General features: G+C 36.8%; 1 protein-coding gene and 1 pseudogene across 2 annotated transcripts in view; both read left to right on the top strand.

Annotated features, from left to right (window-relative positions):
• Window positions 1–2,745: 2,745 nt before the first annotated feature.
• Window positions 2,746–12,286, top strand: LOC107568834 (phosphatidylinositol 4,5-bisphosphate 3-kinase catalytic subunit gamma isoform-like; annotated as a pseudogene).
• A 6,476-nt stretch (window positions 12,287–18,762) lies between these two features.
• LOC107568836 (laminin subunit beta-2-like) overlaps window positions 18,763–22,470 on the top strand; it is a 48,627-nt gene continuing 44,919 nt past the window's right edge. For both annotated transcript variants that reach the window (XM_016254824.1, XM_016254826.1), the window contains exon 1: window positions 18,763–18,849. The gene's annotated coding sequence lies outside the window, so the exon portion shown is untranslated. The remainder of the gene's footprint in view (window positions 18,850–22,470) is intronic.

The raw sequence follows: 22,470 nt of genomic DNA on the forward strand, positions 1-22,470 counted from the left end.
AAGGGGTGTGCATAAGACTGGCATGACACCTTCATAATCATGACATGACACATACATAATCATGACATGACACATGTCATGAATATGAAGGGTTTTTATGCATGTTTATGACAACTGTCATTGTGTCATTCGCTCAGTTATGTAATTTTTTATGCAAAGATGACATTGTTTGAGATGTCTTTGTTATGGGCTATGGTTAGGGGTAAGGGTAGGGTTAGGGTTAGGTCAAATAATGTCATATTTGCATTAAAAATGACATAACTGAGTGAATGACACTTAATGACAGTTGTCATAAACATGCATAAAACCTCCTTCATATTCATGACATGTGTCATGTCATGATTATGAAGGTGTCATGTCAGTCTTATGCACACCCCTTCAAGTAAAGTGTTACCGAATACTTTCCGTACCCACTGTATATGATTGATTGCTTAATATTAACCACCTATTTTATTTGGTCTATTTTTGACAAGAAAGGCAGTAAATTACTTTGAATTTCACAGATGCCCCATTTACGTTCACTTACCACATTGATTAAAGTACATATCTGTCAGCTTTATATATAACCTTATATAACCTTATGCACATATTCCTAAAGCTGTGAAATATAATAATGTTAACATTCTTAATGATTACCTGCCAAGAATGCAGATGCACTGTAAAAAGGAATAGCAGAAATGAGTAAATGTGAAACAACTCAGTTTCTGTATTTCAGTATAACATATATAAGGGTTTAATTGCAGACTAATATTGTAGCTTCATAAATGAATACTTACGAGAGAAAACAAAAACATATATGTAGAAAAGACGAAAAGGGGAATCATGTTTTAATAGCTACATTTTATTTATTAATTTGTATTTGTTTGATTCTTTATTTATTGTGACCAAAAATTTTACTTTCTTTTTGTTGATGATCAATTATGCATTATGAAGACACTGTTTATTCTTTACACTCTCATTGGTTTTGTTGTAATTTGAGAAGAAAAGTAAGAATTTTGCTAAATATAATGTGCAAAAATAATGTATCTGTGCGATATAATGACATAATTATTTGGTGCAAAATAATAAAAAATACTTTATACTTAGTACTTACATGGTGTCTCCATAGAGATGTCTGATACCTGCACTTTCCACTGGTGGAAATGGTATCAAATCCGTTAACTTAATTGTCCAGACTCTCTTTTATCTCTCAATCGGTGGTTGCTACCAGTAAGTGTTTAAAAAGCAACTTTCATATTTTTCAGACTATTTTCTTTAATTGTATGGTTTGTTGAGAAGAGGTGTGCAAACATTTTCTAAGCCGTTAGACTTACTGCTTACAACTAACACTAATTATTTTTGCCTGTTGACTAACTGCTGAAGAAAAAAACAAACAAACCACATAACCATAACACAGGACATGATGGACAAAACCATACAGTATATAGTGGGTGGAATATTTAGTTAGACAAACCACATAGCAAAATACTAACAAACACTCAGGTCACCTTAGAAACGCCACAGCTTTGCACTTTAAGCACCACTCACATTTTCTTTAGAAAATCTATTTTTAGTTTAATCTAATGGAACATGGAGCATTACCAATTTTTTGCATTGAAAGTTTCTTTAAATAAAATAGTCTTTTAAATGGTTAAATAAGTGTGAGAAAATGGCAAGAATTCAAATGAGGATGAAATGTTTATATAAACTGAAACTTCATTATCGTGTAAAAACTAGTGGCAAAACCACATTCTCTTTTTTTTTCCCTCCTGCATGCTTCCTAAATTACATGAGCATGCATATATAAAGCACAAAAATATGTAGCACTTGACTCAAATAAAACTTTTCAATCAAAGGGAGAGAGAAGAGAGAGACCTTGACCAAACAAAAGCTTTTGCATGGTTGTGGCTAGACAGGATACAGCTGTAGCCAGAAACGAACAATAAATAAAATGTTCTACCTATTAGATAGATTTTTTAACGCCTACACCTACCCCAACCCTAAACTTGCCCTTATAAAAATGCTAATCCAACCAGTCTTGCTTAAACGCTATAGATAGTTATTGGTGAGCTCCCTCTAGTGATTAAAGAGAGTGACATTTTACTTTAGTATTTTAGTCACTGTTCAGTTCAAGCACGTACTGTATTTAAAGCCCCTTTTAATTATAAGATGAACACTAAACATAATAGTACATTTTGGGTTTATATACAGAGAAATGGTAATATGGCATACAAATCTATTTATACATAAAAATAATTGGCCATGGAAAATTCATTCTGAATGAAATGAAACCAACAAGAGAAAATAAGCCTGTAGTGATCAAAAGTTCTTCCTCTCAGGTGCAGAAAGACAAAAGAATGAGGAAGTGATGAGTTGTTGTGCAATCAGTCAAACGCTATAGATAGTTATTGGTGAGCTCCCTCTAGTGATTAAAGAGAGTGACATTTTACTTTAGCATTTTAGTCACTGTTCAGTTCAAGCACATACTGTATTTAAAGCCCCTTTTAATTATAAGATGAACACTAAAAATAATAGTACATTTTGGGTTTATATACAGAGAAATGGTAATATGGCATACAAATCTATTTATACATAAAAAATAATTGGCCATGGAAAATTCATTCTGAATGAAATGAAACCAACAAGAGAAAATAAGCCTGTAGTGATCAAAAGTTCTTCCTCTCAGGTGCAGAAAGACAAAAGAATGAGGAAGTGATGAGTTGTTGTGCAATCAGTCACTTCACATTGATGCATTGCAGGGAAATTGAACTGTAGCTCACACACAAGCCACAGAAACTGACCTGAAACCAAAGACATACATGCTGTATAGGTGAGTGCAATTTTCTGATTCATTATAATCACAAGTTGAAACACAAGTTGTCATTCAGTTGGAATTGTAAATATGTTGTAAAACACAACATTTTATGAGGAGTATAGTTCTTACAGTCTGTAGATTCTCTTGGCTTTAGCAGAGCGGGGCAAGGCTCAAGAATGATACATTCCTCTTGAGTGGCTGGCAGAACCAATTTGTGTGTTGCAAAACCTTTATAGTCATCTACTGTACCTCAAACTAAGACTGTATTTATATAAAAACATGTTCAACAGGTATATATATATATATACATTTTTTGTTTTAAATTAGACAAGAATGATACCACTGCAAAAAAAAAAGACTTACTAATAGACTTAAATGACTTAAAGAAAAATGTTTACTAATTAAATGGCAGTAAGAGAGAGTGGAATAAGATATGCCAGTGTTAAGCCACCCTGTGTACCTTCTAAACTGTGCACAATTGTTGTTGTGATATTATTTAGTAAGTCATTATCATATTTAGCTGCACCTAGTCTGTAAGTGAGAGAAGCACAAAATCAGCATGTAAAAAATACATTTTAATGTTAGTTATCTACATTAAAATGTACCCACATAAAAACACGCACAAGTACATGCACACATGAAAAAACTCTGGCAATTTACCACCAAATAAAAAAACACTGGCACTATGAAAATCCGCTTCACTTTAAATCTAGGATTTTTTACACTAAAGGAAATATTTAATCTCACAAAGATGGGGAAAGATGAGGAAGCAACATTTCATATCCATGTTACCAGTAACATGGCTGGAATGTAAATAGTCTCATTAAGACAACAACTTCACCTTGGTTTTATTTATTTAATTTGTATATGAAAATGTTTAGAAGTATGTCATAGTGCATATTACATTAGTCTCTCTCTCTGAATTCCATACGTTTTGGCCACTTTTACTTTGCTTAATATCCAAGCAACTGCATAGTAACACGCTAAACACTGCCCTGGCAACCAGTCAAAGGACCATAGCTTCATAACAGAGAGCTTAGCAAGTGCAAGCACCACTTCACCATTTTCTTTAAATTTATTTGCAGTTATAAATAAAACTTTACCTCAGTCATGGCACTGCCTTTGAAAAGTCCCTCTTAACACTGCACGAAAAATAAAATTAGTTACAGTTGAATGTGCTTATGTTAACTTCCATTCCAGTATCCATGGAGAACAAATGGGATGCACACCAACAACAGGAACCTTGCTCAGATAACAGCCTTGTATTTATTTGCAAGTCGCCAGTCAGGGAAGGTTTCCAGGTCCTGGACAGCCAGGAGCCTGTTCAGATCAAACTCCCAGCGCAATGCAGCGTCCACCAGCTTCGTGTGCATCTGTGTATGCAAGCACAGGAGAACAACAGACTTTCTGAGCCATTTGCACTTCTGGACCCAGAACGATATAGTCTGTTGTACCACAAGGAGGAGGAGTAGTATGAAATTTATGACGAATTTCAGGTATTGAAAACTCTGGATGCACCATGGTTTCAGGGTGCCGATGGTCTTCAGACCGTCTGTTTCACTGTGTTGGCTCAGAAAACCGCCTCTAAGGAGAGAATTCACTTCCAGGGCATTCTGAATGACCTAATCGGCTATGATTTGGACTCCTCAGACACAAATTTTTTAAGTGAGCTTGGCTATACCCGAAGAAAGTTTGCCACACCATGAAGGGAAGAGCTAAAAAAACGTGATTCAATTAAAGCTGACCTGACACATACCCCCAGTGATCTCCTCAAGATCTTCTGGGAATCATTGCCAAAGGAGGACCTGTCATTCTAAAGATGGTCAATTGATTATGTGCTCCAGGTGTGTGGCAGGGAGGAATTCTTGACTGGAGACTTCCAGCTCTCTGGCTACCTGTGGGTCAGACACTGCCTTGAAAACATGCTGGAGCTTCATCTCTAAGTGGTTGCCATCTCATCCCTTCCAGAAAACACAGTAAGTAGAGAGTACTGGCCACTGGTGGACAGTCTCACTGGTCTCTCAAGCTCCCACAAGGAGCTTTCCATTAAAGAGAAGAAAGTAGAGGACATTGTGATGATTTCCCTCTGGGATTGTGAGAGAAAGTTTAGGGTTAAACTCCTAGGGTTTGACATCCCAGAACTCCCAAGTAAGGTACCCCCCTTTTAATTATAAGATGAACACTAAACATAATAGTACATTTTGGGTTTATATACAGAGAAATGGTAATATGGCATACAAATCTATTTATACATAAAAATAATTGGCCATGGAAAATTCATTCTGAATGAAATGAAACCAACAAGAGAAAATAAGCCTGTAGTGATCAAAAGTTCTTCCTCTCAGGTGCAGAAAGACAAAAGAATGAGGAAGTGATGAGTTGTTGTGCAATCAGTCACTTCACATTGATGCATTGCAGGGAAATTGAACTGTAGCTCACACACAAGCCACAGAAACTGACCTGAAACCAAAGACATACATGCTGTATAGGTGAGTGCAATTTTCTGATTCATTATAATCACAAGTTGAAACACAAGTTGTCATTCAGTTGGAATTGTAAATATGTTGTAAAACACAACATTTTATGAGGAGTATAGTTCTTACAGTCTGTAGATTCTCTTGGCTTTAGCAGAGCGGGGCAAGGCTCAAGAATGATACATTCCTCTTGAGTGGCTGGCAGAACCAATTTGTGTGTTGCAAAACCTTTATAGTCATCTACTGTACCTCAAACTAAGACTGTATTTATATAAAAACATGTTCAACAGGTATATATATATACATTTTTTGTTTTAAATTAGACAAGAATGATACCACTGCAAAAAAAAAGACTTACTAATAGACTTGAATGACTTAAAGAAAAATGTTTACTAATTAAATGGCAGTAAGAGAGAGTGGAATAAGATATGCCAGTGTTAAGCCACCCTGTGTACCTTCTAAACTGTGCACAATTGTTGTTGTGATATTATTTAGTAAGTCATTATCATATTTAGCTGCACCTAGTCTGTAAGTGAGAGAAGCACAAAATCAGCATGTAAAAAATACATTTTAATGTTAGTTATCTACATTAAAATGTACCCACATAAAAACACGCACAAGTACATGCACACATGAAAAAACTCTGGCAATTTACCACCAAATAAAAAAACACTGGCACTATGAAAATCCGCTTCACTTTAAATCTAGGATTTTTTACACTAAAGGAAATATTTAATCTCACAAAGATGGGGAAAGATGAGGAAGCAACATTTCATATCCATGTTACCAGTAACATGGCTGGAATGTAAATAGTCTCATTAAGACAACAACTTCACCTTGGTTTTATTTATTTAATTTGTATATGAAAATGTTTAGAAGTATGTCATAGTGCATATTACATTAGTCTCTCTCTCTGAATTCCATACGTTTTGGCCACTTTTACTTTGCTTAATATCCAAGCAACTGCATAGTAACACGCTAAACACTGCCCTGGCAACCAGTCAAAGGACCATAGCTTCATAACAGAGAGCTTAGCAAGTGCAAGCACCACTTCACCATTTTCTTTAAATTTATTTGCAGTTATAAATAAAACTTTACCTCAGTCATGGCACTGCCTTTGAAAAGTCCCTCTTAACACTGCACGAAAAATAAAATTAGTTACAGTTGAATGTGCTTATGTTAACTTCCATTCCAGTATCCATGGAGAACAAATGGGATGCACACCAACAACAGGAACCTTGCTCAGATAACAGCCTTGTATTTATTTGCAAGTCGCCAGTCAGGGAAGGTTTCCAGGTCCTGGACAGCCAGGAGCCTGTTCAGATCAAACTCCCAGCGCAATGCAGCGTCCACCAGCTTCGTGTGCATCTGTGTATGCAAGCACAGGAGAACAACAGACTTTCTGAGCCATTTGCACTTCTGGACCCAGAACGATATAGTCTGTTGTACCACAAGGAGGAGGAGTAGTATGAAATTTATGACGAATTTCAGGTATTGAAAACTCTGGATGCACCATGGTTTCAGGGTGCCGATGGTCTTCAGACCGTCTGTTTCACTGTGTTGGCTCAGAAAACCGCCTCTAAGGAGAGAATTCACTTCCAGGGCATTCTGAATGACCTAATCGGCTATGATTTGGACTCCTCAGACACAAATTTTTTAAGTGAGCTTGGCTATACCCGAAGAAAGTTTGCCACACCATGAAGGGAAGAGCTAAAAAAACGTGATTCAATTAAAGCTGACCTGACACATACCCCCAGTGATCTCCTCAAGATCTTCTGGGAATCATTGCCAAAGGAGGACCTGTCATTCTAAAGATGGTCAATTGATTATGTGCTCCAGGTGTGTGGCAGGGAGGAATTCTTGACTGGAGACTTCCAGCTCTCTGGCTACCTGTGGGTCAGACACTGCCTTGAAAACATGCTGGAGCTTCATCTCTAAGTGGTTGCCATCTCATCCCTTCCAGAAAACACAGTAAGTAGAGAGTGGACAGTCTCACTGGTCTCTCGAGCTCCCACGAGGAGCTTTCCCTTAATGGGAAGAAAGTAGAGGACATTGTGATGATTTCCCTCTGGGATTGTGAGAGAAAGTTTAGGGTTAAACTCCTAGGGTTTGACATCCCAGAACTCCCAAGTAAGGTACCTCCACTTGTAAGGTGACCATACGTGCCATTTTCCCAGGACGCGTCCACTGGCCACTGGTGGACAGTCTCACTGGTCTCTCGAGCTCCCACGAGGAGCTTTCCCTTAATGGGAAGAAAGTACATTGGGAGGACATTGTGATGATTTCCCTCTGGGATTGTGAGAGAAAGTTTAGGGTTAAACTCCTAGGGTTTGACATCCCAGAACTCCCAAGTAAGGTACCTCCACTTGTAAGGTGACCATACGTGCCATTTTCCCAGGACGCGTCCTGGGCAGGATTTCTATATTGCCTAAAATATCGATACCGATCGGTGTATGACATCAAAATACCATACAGACGGTTCCTTATGCTTTCAAAATGCTCTCGAGGTATTTTGATGTCATACACCAATCGGTCTGCACACGCAAACAAAGGCAAAACCTAGATATTTTAGGCAATATAGAAATCCTGGCCAAGACGCGTCCTGGGAAAATGGCACGTATGGTCACCCTACCCACTTGTCCATGTGGAAGCCACCATAATCTATGGTAGAAAGACTGTGTCATCGGTTTGTTCAACTTCAAAAGAGTTTACGGATGAAGTGCTGTGGAACTCCTGGCTGGAATTTGACATTCTGATCAGGGATATCCCTCACGGAGCTAAATTAGGCCTCACAATTAATGCTAGTACTGTTGAAGGCACGTCAACCAAGGACACAAAGCCAAACTCATCTAAAGTACAAGATTACCAAAAAGGAAAAGGGCAAGTACTGTACTTCGTAAACCTTCAGCTGATTGACCACAGATCAATCCAAGATCTTAGCCAAGGTCCACACACTCTGCACATGTGGCCTTTCCCAGAATGGGATGAGGAGGCATTCACTTACGAAGCAGAAAAGCTGTCTACCGCCACTAACCCTGATGTAGCCAAAGCAATGGCAATTACCTTTATGCTGGATCGCTACAACTTTCCCGTTGTCCTGCTATATGGCAAGAGCTCTTCTGGTAGTGGTACATCTCCTGTTTCTGACTCTTCAACACTGGACCTCTCAGGAGAATCCAGACTCTCCTCACCATCAAGTGAGACTTCTCCAACAACACCTTTCACAAGGACAGATTGCCTCAGAAGGCTTAAAGAAGAAAGTGTTCACTATGCCTCAAATTTACCTCAGTTTCTTCGCACGGTTGACTGGATGTTGCCAACTGCGGTCCAGGATGTCCATTGGTTGTTGAGTCACTGGGGACCAGAGGATATAGGGCCGTCTTTGGCCCTTGAGCTTCTGAGTGTGGATTTTGCAGACATGAAGGTCATAAGATTGGCGGTTCAAAGTTTAGACATCCAATCCAATGATGATTTACGTAAGTACCTGCTGCATCTGGTTCAGGTAAAAAGTTATGCAAATGTAGGGTTGTCCACTTTCCCCCCTTTTGTTCAACTTATCAATAGAACCCCTGGCACAGTATGTTAGACAGTGCAGTCTTATTACACCAATTCAGTTAGGCGCATCAAGCCATTCTATTTCCTTATATGCAGATGACACTTTATTATTTCTATCTGACTTGCAGCGCTCACTTCCTAACGCCCTCAAAATTATAGATGAATTTGGCATACTATCGGGATTTAAAATGAATCATTCTAAAACTATTTTGATGCCTTTTAATTCCAGTGGCCTTAACTTTTCTATTCCAAACAATATCCTAATATCAACACAAGTTAAATATTTAGGGATCGAACTCGGACCCACTTTACCCCTCATCTCAAAAATAAACTGTCAATTTATGGAAAAATTGAGTCTGATATTCAAAGGTGGATGTATCTGCCCTCATCACCTTCTGCCCGAATGTCAGTAATAAATATGAATATTCTGCCTCGCATCAATTTTGTTAGTTCCATGCTACCTCTCCCCCCACCTACAAATTACTGGAAAAAACTAGATTCTTTACTAATAAAATATATTTGGAATGGAGTGGATGTATCTGCCCTCATCACCTTCTGCCCGAATGTCAGTAATAAATATGAATATTCTGCCTCGCATCAATTTTGTTAGTTCCATGCTACCTCTCCCCCCACCTACAAATTACTGGAAAAAACTAGATTCTTTACTAATAAAATATATTTGGAATGGAAAACGTCCCCGCGTTAAGTGGTCTACACTTCAAAGAACTAAAATGAAAGGTGGATGGGGTTGCCCAAATTTTAAATGGTATCATTGGTCCTTTATTCTGCTCTCGGTTAAGAAATGGTTTGATCCTTGTTCACAGTCTTCGTGGAAAGAAATCGAGAAAGAGCTTATTTCTCCAGTTCGTTTGCAAGAATTTTTATTTTCTGGCCTTACGTATAGGAAGTGCTCATTACATTATGGACCTATACTTTCCTATACTCTCCAAATATTTAAAAAGATTGAATCCCTTTTTCCATCTAAAACTATATGGCATACCCATACTCCCGTATGGCACAATCTGAATCTGCTTTCTGGTGGACAACCATTTGTACAGTCAACTTGGGTTTCAAAAGGTATTCTAATGTTAAACGATATAAATGGAGAGAAATAAATTTTAGATTTTCAAGACTTAATTGAAAGATTTAATATTTCCCGTAACACATTATTTCTATATTTTCAACTTCGTTCTGCATTAAAATCTCAAAAGGTTCCTTGGAGTAATAATCTTCAAATTCACCCAGTAATGAAATGGATTCAAAATGCGCCAAGCATAGGAATTGTTTCTTATTTTTACCTTTGCTTTTCAAATCTTAATACAGATAATTTCCCTAAAGCTGGAGCGTGGTTATCAGATTTAACTCCCTATAATAGAAGTGTTGAATGGGACACAGTGTGGGATAATACATTCCACGCGTCCTCAAAGTCTAATCACAAATACATTCACTTTAAAATTATTCAGAGAGCATATTTAACTACACGTATACGTTATGCTATGGGTATATCACCCAATCCATATTGCATATTTTGTGGACCAGGTTGCCTTGACACCTTGATACATATGTTATGGGACTGTCCAGATGTGCAAACATTTTGGGACATTGTGCTTGATGTTTTATACAAGGTTATCAAGATTCGTTTCCCCAAAGATCCTGTTATTTTATTGTAGAATGATAATTCTCAATTTCCTATAAGTGAGAAAGAACGGAAATTTTGGCTAGCAGCTTTGACTGCGGCAAATAAATTACTAGTTCAACGCTGGAAACCCCCTCTTGACCTTTCTGCTAAGCACTGGATTCATTCCTTATTGGAAATACTATATCTGGAACTGTCTTCTGCACGGACTAATTACGCAAAGCCTGCTACTTTATCTATTTGGAAGAACTGGATATCCATAGTCTCGAAGATTTTGGTCATTTAATCTAAAGATGTCATTCTGTTGTTAATATTATTACCAATTTTGTTTGTATATATTTTTATATATATATTTGATTTGATATTGTTTTACTTTTGTGTTTATGTGGGTCCTGGGGTGCGATGGGGTGGGTGTGGGATGGGGGAGGTTCTGGGAGGGCAATGGTTTATTTAATAGGTTTTCTCTCTTTTGTTGTAATGATTTTTGTGTGTTCTATCAAAATAAAAAACAGTGAATTACAAAAAAAAAAAATTATGCAAATGTAATTGACCTATACAGTAATGCTACTGTAGTGTCAAAGTAATGAGCCTTCTTAAAGCTCTTTCTTTTTAATTGAGAAGCAAAACCTAATAAGGCATGTCATTTTCAGTTGACCCTTAAAGTCGAACCATATCATGATAGCTGTTTGGCCAGATTCCTTCTCAAAAGAGCACTAAGGGTGAGTCATAATTGCATCTGTGCATGCTTCATTAGAGGACAATTTTCACCTCTATAATTTTCACCAAAAATAACTCACACCATTTCACCTGTCAGAAGATAAAGGTTAACTATGTACTATTGCAATTTCCTGGAACACAGAGCAAACGGATCGGACACTTCTTTTTCTGGAGTGAGGTGGCAGGATGTCCATTTTTCCGCCAGCGTATGGTGGTCATACTGAAGGCCTGTCTGTTGGGCTGTGGAGAGGCAATGCTGACTGAGTTCCAGCATCAAGTACAAGTCGTCATTTGCCTGCACAAAGTGGCTCTAACAGTGAAGGTGCTCTACCCAGACAGAACGGATCTTCCATCAACAGGTAAAGTTCAAACAACTGTGTCCTGAGTATTTTGTCTTATAAGTAGTACATACATCTACATTATCATGTACGTGTGTCAGCTCCTCAGAAGCTGCAGGAGTTACTGGAGGAGTGCAATTTACCCTCTGACTTCCAGGTGCCTTTTGATCCCCGTGTCAGAGCAGGAAGTATCATACTTATATATAAACTGGTTGATATAGTATTTATATATAAACTGATTAGAACCAAACTTAACCAAAAGAATTAGTACTTAATGAAAATAAATTCTATAATTAGAATTAGAATTGTAAGAACACTTAACATATTCAATAAATATTGACAGACAAGCAAAAATCTATTTTAAAATAATAATAATTATGGCACAGAACTCTAGGATACATGATTCTGACTGGCTGCAGAATTGTGTGCTACAAAAATGTCTAATGACCAACAAACTGACTTAACATTCAGCTGTATGTCTGTCTTTGACACAGGAATGATTGAGATTGTGCGAAATGCGATCACTATTGCCTCTGTTCAGAGGAGTCAGGGAGGTGTGGCGGGAGCTTTCAAAAACAATGCCTTGTATGACTGGCTTGAGAGGAAGTGCCCATTCCAGGAAAAAGTAAGCAGATATACTGTACTAATACTATGTCGTGTGAGCTGACTTCTGTCATTCTATCAGATCTGTTTTCTGTAGTGTCTCGAAAAGCAGGTATTTGATACCGTCCAGGCCAACTGGTGGTTTCACATGATGGCGGGTATTAAATAGAAAACATAAGGAAACTATGTACCTTTCTGACAATCAGCAAAGGAAATTTCTCTACATGCTACAAAAATATTGAGAACCACTGATTTAAAGAGACCGTTAACCCAAAATTGAAGAGCTGTCATTATTTACTCACCCTAATATCATTCCAAACTTGATTTTCTGATTTCCTTTGCTAAGCTGAATACAAAAGGAGATGTTTGTCAGGATGTTCATGCTGCTCTATACCATGAAAGTGACCAGGGGCTGACAAATTCCTAAAAGGACAAAAAGCACCATAAAAGTACCATTTCCATTGTGGTCTAGTGGTCCATTTCAAGTATTCTGAACTTTATGTAAATAATAAACAAAACTTCTCTGTAAATCTCATTTATGCATTTTAAATATGCAAATTCACATTTGGCACATTGTTGTAGTATGAACAGAAAGAAATGTAAACAGAATGAGGGTGAATTTTTGCTGAACTATCCCTTTAGATGTTACATTTTATCATGCAAATTACATGGAGAATAAAATTTGTATTCAATATAAACAATAAATGTGTGTTTGCTACTTCACGTTTCTTATTTTTTCCATGAAATAATCTTCGAAGAACCTGAGTCACAATTCACAGATGAATTAAGACCATCGGTGTGCCACGATGGTACTGTAAGTAATAAGGATGACACCAGGAAATGAGATCTTGCATGTAAACAGTATAATCACATGCTCTCATGTGAGTACCATCCTGCTATTTACAGTGGTTGCCTTTAGAGGGCACCCTGGCCCATATTCACCTCACATGCACTGGGTCATGAGACAACAGACCTAAAAACACGTTGCTTGTTAACAATAGACTCTGAAATAAAGCAGTTTTAGTTTTGGTTAACAGTACTAAGAATAGGACATAAAAACGTGAAATTCCCTGCTCAAAGGCTGTATTGTAGAGTTGTCGTAGTTGTTGGTGAGGGAAGGGAGAGAAGGGAGGGGTGTTTGGTGGGTGTAGGAGTGTTTTCAAAGCCAGCAGTTTGGGGGGCATGGGCAGGGGGCTGTCAAGTCTGTCTGAGAGACTGTTTCCAGACAGACAAGCCTCCATGCTTCTCTTAGCTTCTCGTCTCTCATCCACTGCATTCTCACATCATGCTGTTCTTCCTTCAGTCTTTCCCTTTGTTGAGATATTTTGCGGTATTTTTACATTTCTCATTTAATCAAGTTTTGTCTTTAAAACAGCTCAGCATTAATTTATTTAACTCTTCCTCAATTCCTCGTTCTTACGCACTCACACAAACACACACGCCAAGACGGCATCACTGTGTTTCTGACAAGGATGAGCACATGGTCGTCCCACACACTGGCTGAGGGTCTTTCTTAGGATTGTCCGTTCTTCACTATAAGCTCTACAAGCTCTCATAGCACTTTATCTAAAGGTAAGATTTTTTTAGAATAGATTGAACGTTGTTATCATTTATACATTTTTGGTCTTCAAATACATTGACTTTCAGCTGCTGATTCAACGTCTTCCTTCAGACACAGTTGAGTGTAACAGACAGAAAAGGTATTTATTCTATCATGTTATAAGAAACTATTTATTTACTATGTATATTTATCAAACATAATTAAAATAATATTTAAAAATACATTTTGTATATAAATGTTACAGAAAATATGCTTCTCGTGAACTGAGGCTAATTTATATGCTATAAATATTGTGACACAAATATTTGTGCTTTATACTTGATACCCTATAGGTCTTTTGGTTCAATTACAGTGAACCATGTTCAGAACTATAGCATTGCTTTACACTAAACCATTTGCGTTACACCCGGCTTTTAAACCCACATGGATTTGTGGTCATATCCCATCGCCATGTGCTCTCCTTGAGGTCACTCCCTCAAAGAAAAAAATAAAAATAAAATAAAAAGCCATATCTGATTCAACCTGCTTTCTATAATCGAGAAGCTCCAGTAATTACTTATAAGGGTGTGTCAGTGGGCAAGTCAATTCATATCTGTTTGAGTCCAGGTTACTGAGTGCATGTGGAAGACAGAGTCAAGCAGCAATGGTTTCCAGTGCAGAAAAGAGCACTGACCTAGTTCACGCCAGACAGAACAGCCAGACATGCCCCCAATTTCCCCACATTATTAAAAAAAGTTAGAATGAGGATTTTTCTAATTACTGTCAAATCAATGCAAAGTCAGTAACACAACAAATGACTAAAAAAAACATTTTGTAATGCATTGTGAGGTAATAGTGTATATATAGTTTCATTAGTGTGTTCTGTAACACTACTGAAAGATTCTGACTAAAGAAAATGCTAATCATCAAGGTGACTTCAGAAAATGACTTTAAAGGGGTCATTGGATGCTACATGAACTTTTACAAGTTGTTTGAACTGAAATGTGTGTTGGCAGTGTGGGTACACAACCACCCTATAATGATAAATATCCACCCAGTGTTTTTTTTTTTATCTACTAAAATTTTTACCCCTTTCTCAAATCGAGCCGATATGTTCTGGATTCATGATCCAGCTTCACCCACAGAAGAAGTGAGTATAAGGTTTTTAATGAATCTTTACAAATCACCTTTCCTAATAATGTGCTAATTTGCAAGTTTCATGATGAATGCGGCTAAAGTAAACAGTCCCTCAGAGAGTGGCTCAGAATAGAGGGGCGAGGTCAGCAGAGCTCATTAACATTTAAAGGAAAATGCTACTAAATGGCTTGCTCTGAAAAGAGCTGTTTTTGACAGGTTAAAAAAAAAGTGTTTTTTACACTACCATTGAGAAATTTTAACCAAACTATGTTACAGACTTTTCATTAAGACCCTAAAGAATCATATAAACTTGTGGAAAATGGGCATCCAATGACCCCTTGGGACATGCAGAAATTACAGTATTGTGTGATTTCATGGGTGCCCTAAATACATATACTAAAACAAGGTAAGAAAAAAACCCTAATGACTATGCACAAATGGTTATCTGGAGCACAGTACTTGCATTACTAACTATACTGTATTAGCATTAAAATAATAATAATAATAAAATGCTGCAACATCTAGACTCAACTAAGGTAGTAGATAGACTTACCTTATAACATATACCTGTGCCTTCACACAACCATGTGCTGTCACTAATGATCACAACAGTTTGTTTTCCTCAATTATAAGAAAAGAGACAAAATGACACAGATGATTATAATGCAGGGCAAATAATGCTCCCATATCCATCTCCCTTTTTATCTGTTGTCCAACATATGCATATATTGGGTTTAGTGTCTTGACCTGTAGGAGTTCATAGTCTCACAGGTGAGTGTTACTGAATGTGTTGCTAGTATGTATTTAGAATGTATGTGTTGTAATATGCATGCATGTAAAGTAGTATAAGTAGTTTGTGATGAAAAGACTAGCTTTTTATTGTAAATTTATTTCAGCAAGGAATTTATTGTGTTAAGATTTATTGTGCATTATATACAGTTACTTTTCAAATCAATGTTGATTTTGAAGTATTTAAAAAACTGAAATGGAAAACATTCAGTGTGTCTTCAGTTCAATTCAAACACACACACACATATGATATATATCAAAGCTGTCAATCGATAATTTTTTAAAATCTAATTTATTACATGATGTTTTTGATTAATGAATCGAATTAATCGCAAAGTAAATTTGATTGTGAAAATACCCACAAAAGATCATTTAAAGCTATTTTTGTGTTAAATGAGAAAGTATCAATTAGACATTACAAACTGTAGCTTTAGAAAGAAATATTTTATTTGATTCAACATAAAATTTATTACACAAACATTTAGGCTACAACGGCATAACGTAAAAGAAGATCATTTGAAAAACATCTCAGTATTTTTTGTTCATACAATGAAAGTCATTGGTAATCAAAACGGCTTTGTTACCAACACTCTTCAAAATCTTCTTTTATGTTTCACAAAAGAAAGGTTTGAAACAACATGAGTAAATAATGACAGAATTGAATTTTTTTGATAATCGTTTCACACTATCCGTTCAGAACGTGGATTCATTCTGAAACTAAACACTGCTGTGTTGCTCAGAGACGTGCAACAGTTCTGCAGCTATGACTTTAAAGGTATGTTCTCTGCAAAAATGCGCAAAACATAATGTTGTGGTTAAAATATAATGCAACATCAACTTCTTATTTACTTTTGCACTCGTGGTATTTCGGGTCAAATCGGCACTCGTGTGAAAGCCTAGCTCTTGCTGCTCGTGTGATATCGCTTATCTTTTGATATAAACATGGGACAAAAACACATTCAGGGGCATTTTTGCACCAGTATCTTGAATTTTATGGCATAACTGCATTTATGGAGTTGTTGCCCTGTATCATATTTGTCAACAGTCAACTGTATGAAATGTAAGATGGCGTACAGGTCTGGGGGCGGGGCCAGTTAAAATATTTTAATTGCGTTATTTTTTCATAATTAATTAAGTTAACACGTTAAACTGACAGCCCTAATATATTCCATTCTATGTAATATCTAATATTCTGATTATTTTAAAGGGGTGGTTCACCCAAAAATGAAAATTCTGTCATCATTTACTCACCCCTCACTTGTTCCAAACCTGTATGAGTTTCTCTTTTCTGTTGAGCAGAAAATAAGATATTTTGAAGAATGTTGGTAACCAAACAGTTGATGGACAGTGAGTAAATGATGGCAGAATTTTGTCACATGATTCTTCAGAAATGTCTTTACTGTCAGTTTTGTCCAATTTTACACATCCTTGCAGAATAAAAGTGTACATAGAAACATGACTCATGTATGTGGAAATAAAGTTTTTGGATTTGTAAAACTGAAAACAATGGAATCAGAGAAAAGTTGTGTGAAATGAATAAGAATTATTTCAGATATTTAAGTGTCTGTTTAGATCACACAAGTGCTGTTTCCTAATGGGATGCTATGAGACAACGCTCTACACAGATACAGCAAGAATCAAACACAGAGCCCTCAATGGTGATTACTAATGAGGTCCACTTACACCCAACTCATTCAACTCTGAAATCCCAAATACATTTTTTACGATGAGACAATCAGCAATGTAACACTTTGCTCTTCTTCAACAGATTGTGAGAAGGGTGACACACTCAAGAAACAGGATCATCTGATGCACCTATCAGGAGTAAAATACATGTTCCGCTGTGCTCAGCGTAACCAGGCCATCTCTGCCCTCATTCTAAAACATAACCCTCTTTTTGACTATGGGATACATAATGGACTGAACTGATCTTGTCCATATAGCAGATTGCAGAATCAACCAAAATGAGCACATGGTGAGGTGAAACAGCAACAAAAGGGGACTGTGGAAATCAGGTGTCTCAGATCAGCGAGACATTTAGGACATAGACAAACTGTAACTAAATTACAACTTTTTTCCAGCACTTGTATTGTGCTGTTGCCTCATTTAAGACTTGCACAGGCTTGAGAAATGAGTCAGTTAAAGTGGTGCACTGTGATAGGCATCTGTACTTGATGTTTAGTACCATCGGGGGGCAGCAGATTGTAAATTTGGCCTGTAGTCTCACTACTGAAATCATTCTTATTTACTAGCCCAGTAGTTTTTTTTTTTGCTCAAGGACCCACATTGTACTTACCCAACACAATATAAAAACAATATTAGAAACTGTATAAAATTGTCATCTGGTTCATATTTTCTTTTGTGTATTTAGCATTGTTTTTTGTCCTTGTGAATCTATCACACACAACCCACCAGTAAATGATTATAATAGCTATAAGGGCTGAATACACCATTTTAACACTTTTTTTATTCTTGCATGCAATTATCTATGCTGTGTTTCACTCATCTATATCTCAGCAATTCAAATATATCATCAGGTGTTCAGCCTATGTGAAAAAGCCCTACATTTGTAGTGCTTGAAACCTAAGTATCACTATCAGCAGCTTTTTTAATAAGAAAATGTAACACCCAAAAGTCACATATACTCCTACATTTCTCTCTTCAGATGCACATTTGAAATATCTATATGCAGTTTCTGTGTGAATGTTTGAACACACATGATTATTGGTGGAATGGGCTGTGAGGCAAGGGGCACCAGGTAAAATCTTGCCTAGGGCAAATTGGCCAGGGCCGGTGTTCTGACGATTTGTGTTACCGATCAGATTTTGCTTCCAGCATGATATTATTAGCATGTACACCTACCCCAACCCTAAACCTACCCTTACAGTAGGATAAATACAGTGTTGGTAGCGTAATCTGATAGGTAGCATTATTTGTCATAACACCTGGCCCTGCTGGCGGTCAGAGGAATGAAACAGAACTTAGCAATGACTACAAAACGAAACGCAGACAAGACTTTGCCTACTTATTTCAAAACTCACACGCCACTCTCAAGTTACAAACGGGCGTATACGTTCTCAAATCTAGTCATTTTGGTGACTATTTAAAACACAAGCCATGACGTCGCCATACAAACTCACTTACCTGTTATAACACAGCTGGAGGAAAACCCGCGTGGACTTCTCCTTCACAAGTGAACTGTGCATAAACAGGTGAACGCACAGCTCGCGAGAGGAGCGCTGCTGCTTATGAGAGTCAGCTCACAGGTAAGAGTTAAATCTCGGCTGTCTAACTTTGTACTTTGATTCATTTACATGCACTTTTACTGGTTGTGATCCTATTTTAAAAAGATTAACGGTTACAAGCTCTTAGTAGGCTAAGTAGCGACTTTGGAAACTGGGCAGCCCTTACTTTACATGAACTTATTTCAAGTGCAATGCTGCACATTTTCTGTTGTTCCTTTGGTTTTACTAATACATTCATGTCGTGTGAGAGATGGAACTGTTTTATGTAGCGTTTTAGTGTTTACCATTCCGACTGATTTATGAAAGACACTGAGGTTCGTAGCATTTTTCATCTTTCTATGTCTGAAGTGCACAAACTCGTTATGAAAACGCTTTCCCTTGGATTGAAAAAGGCAAGCTCAGATACAGTAGAATAGATAAAGAGTGGCAAATCATTTGTCATGTGGCACTGTGGATGGAGAACTGTCATCAGGATCAGAAAATGAGCAGACCTTCATGCTCTCTTGACATTTTGAAAAACACATTGCAGAAAGATGAAAAAAAAAGACTTTCAAATTTTAAGTTGACAGGATTGAACTACTACATGAATATCAAAGTACAGTGTGTACTTAAGCTACATGCATAAATTACAATATACTAACTATAAAACATTTAATCATGTATATCTGGGGTCTCTGAGACCCCAAACATAAGTATTGCATTTGCATGCATGTAAGCAGTGGATTTTGTTTTCTTATTGGTTGTCATAAGATTGTAAAAAAAAAAAAAAAAAAAAGTGATGTAATTGATTATATTAAATTGGCCTTGGAGTCTCAAACACTGAACAGAACGTTAGGGTTAAACTGTGAACTGAATTCTGTCCTTGCACTATTGGGACAATGTGTATTCTTCAGCTTATCACATTCGGAGATCTTCCATGTTCCCATACATTTCCTCCATACTTTATTCTGAATGTAAGAACAGTTCAATGCTGTCATCATTTACTCATCCTCATGTCATTTCCAAACCTGTTTCGTTTCTTCTGTGGAACATAAAAGAAGATGTTTTGAGAAATATCTGTGTTTTTTGTCATTAGATTGGAAGTCAGTGGACAGCAAATATCAAAATATCATCTTTTGTATTCTGCAAGTTTGCAAATTATGACAGAAGTTTACTTTTTATTGAACTACCCTTTTTAACTTTCCTGGTGTTCTATTCAGTCTTTTTACAGAATGTGCATGTCACTGTGGCAGCTGTCATTTGCTTGTGAAGTCTGCAGTATAATTGGAGTTAATGAGTGTGATGTCACATTATGTCAAGAATGTGATTCTTTTGTTATCATTCTTAATGTTTAGAAACTACTGAGACTGACAGTTGTTTTGTCCAGTCACATCAGCATGGCATTGACCCTGAAGTGGTTTGGTCTGTAACAATAAAGACTGATTGTTTACACTCTCCTACATTCCCAGCGATTTGAATGTTTTTCCTCTGTTGCAGCACAATCTGTAGAAATGTTTCACATTTCTTTTGTCAGAGTCATCAAATGTGCATGCATGCTCTAAAGGTGATTACAGAATTGTTTGGACTGACAAATAGGGTGTGTAAGCTGACAGTCACACACAGGGCAACTTGAGGCACAGCTAGAGTCATAAAGCATGGGAAATGATCTGTTTTTCTGAGTATAGCTTTAATCGGCTCTCTTTTGACCTTTAGCCACATTGCTGTGGGTGACAGTGAAGTTTAAAGAGTTCCACGAGTCTTAAACCTCTAAGAGGGCTTCAGGTTCTTCAGCACTTGTTAGCTAATAGATCTTGGATACTACATCAGTTGAGTAACCACCACTGAGATGAATGTGAACGTTAATGTATAGCTTTCTCATAGCAATGCCACCTGCAAATCTTCCCTCCCAAACACAGATACTCTTGAGATTAGTTTAAACCCGTGTTTTGGAAATGCTAGATTACGTCTGAAGCCTCTGCAATAATTTTTCACAGCTGTAGGAAAAGCTGTCAAAATATATTCTACGTATCTGTGTCTCATGATAGCGCAGCTGGCCATTCATTCTCTCTGGAGCCTTATTTAAGATGTCAGTCCTGTGATTGCTGGGATTTTCGGGTTTTTGAAGCAGCACATGAGCAGTCTCATCAGTCAGATGATGTATTCTGCACTGTCAGACATGATTAAATGATGATGGAATTTGAAGTTCTGCATGCATATAAAACATAAGAATTGGAAAATATATGCAGAGCCTAAGAATTGTATTTTCTGACTATAGTCAGAAAAATTTATTTCTGATCGCTTGTAAATCAAGGAGATCTTTATAACAGCAGTCTAGTTCCATAGAATGCATATAAATAAATATCACTTATCACTCTATATCTTACAATAATATGCATTAGTAAGATCCTATTTAAAATGCTTTTAAATAGTTTTGGGTCAAAAATATAGTTTAATGCCATACACTGATGATTGAGAGATGTATAAAAGCCTGATGAATGATATTTTATACTCACATTCATGATTTTTCTAAAAAATGTCCCAACAGTCCAGCTAACAGTCCAGTATAGTTCACCTTGAAATATTACTTTCAGTATGATGTAAAAGTTATTCTTACATTTATATTCAAACATTTCGCAGTAGATTGTTTATAGCAAAATTCTGATCATGTTTATAATTGAGAGGCCATAGGCATTTGCATATTCAATAGGATACAGTAGGCTTTATAGGGTTAACTGCTATTACAAATAATTAAATATTAACAAATTAATGTTTACTTAATTGAACAATTATAAAATGTTAATATTGAGAATGGTGGGATTTCACTTGTATTGGTATCAACTACCCTAGTTTAAATCAGTGTGGAGACTGGAGAGGAATTCTGAGAGGAATGCAGGGAATTGTACAGTTCCGGAACATCACTCGTCACTCTACTGGACATTCTTGAATGACCCTCTCAGGAAGACCTGGTCTTCTTCTCAATCTTTCATTCTGTGGAAGTTCAAAGGTGATCATCAAGTGCAACATGAGGAATTCTTTAACATGTAATTTGTTCTTTGATCATTGCACTACTGTATCTCCTCAGAACCCTGAGGCCTCAGGATTCTCCTCATCCTGCACGCACCAAATGAAAGGAACGTACTGCTATACTGTTACATGAAGGCACATCTTTGTATACATTAGGGATATTAGTTTTCTGGAATTTCCATTATCCATTGTCATTTAATGATCTATTAATGATCTATAATTATTTATTAACTGTTAACATGAACATAAAAAACACGTACATACAGTACTTAAAGGGATAGTTCACCCCAAAATTGTAGCCAACACTGATCTGCAACCTTTCAGGTCATACACCAGGAAAAGTTGTAACTAAACTTTCAAAGATCAGCATGCTTTTTCGCTGTAAGAGAAAGAGCATCTTTTGCATTGTGTTTATATGAAAAAATGTCATGCTTTTCAAACAACTCTCAGTACAATCACCAAATGTAACATTTCATGGGCCTAAATGACTCATTTTAGGCATTGAAATATTATATTTGGTAATCATTCAATTTATTAGCATAATAGCATTCAATGACATTCGGGCATAATCAACCAAATTATTACAGAATTAATGACTCCTTGTACTTTAAATGTGTTTTTATTTGTGTTTAATGGAAA

The sequence above is a fragment of the Sinocyclocheilus grahami genome, unplaced genomic scaffold, assembly GCF_001515645.1.
Source record: "Sinocyclocheilus grahami isolate Dianchi unplaced genomic scaffold, SAMN03320097.WGS_v1.1 scaffold1286.1, whole genome shotgun sequence".
Classification (NCBI taxonomy): domain Eukaryota; kingdom Metazoa; phylum Chordata; class Actinopteri; order Cypriniformes; family Cyprinidae; genus Sinocyclocheilus; species Sinocyclocheilus grahami.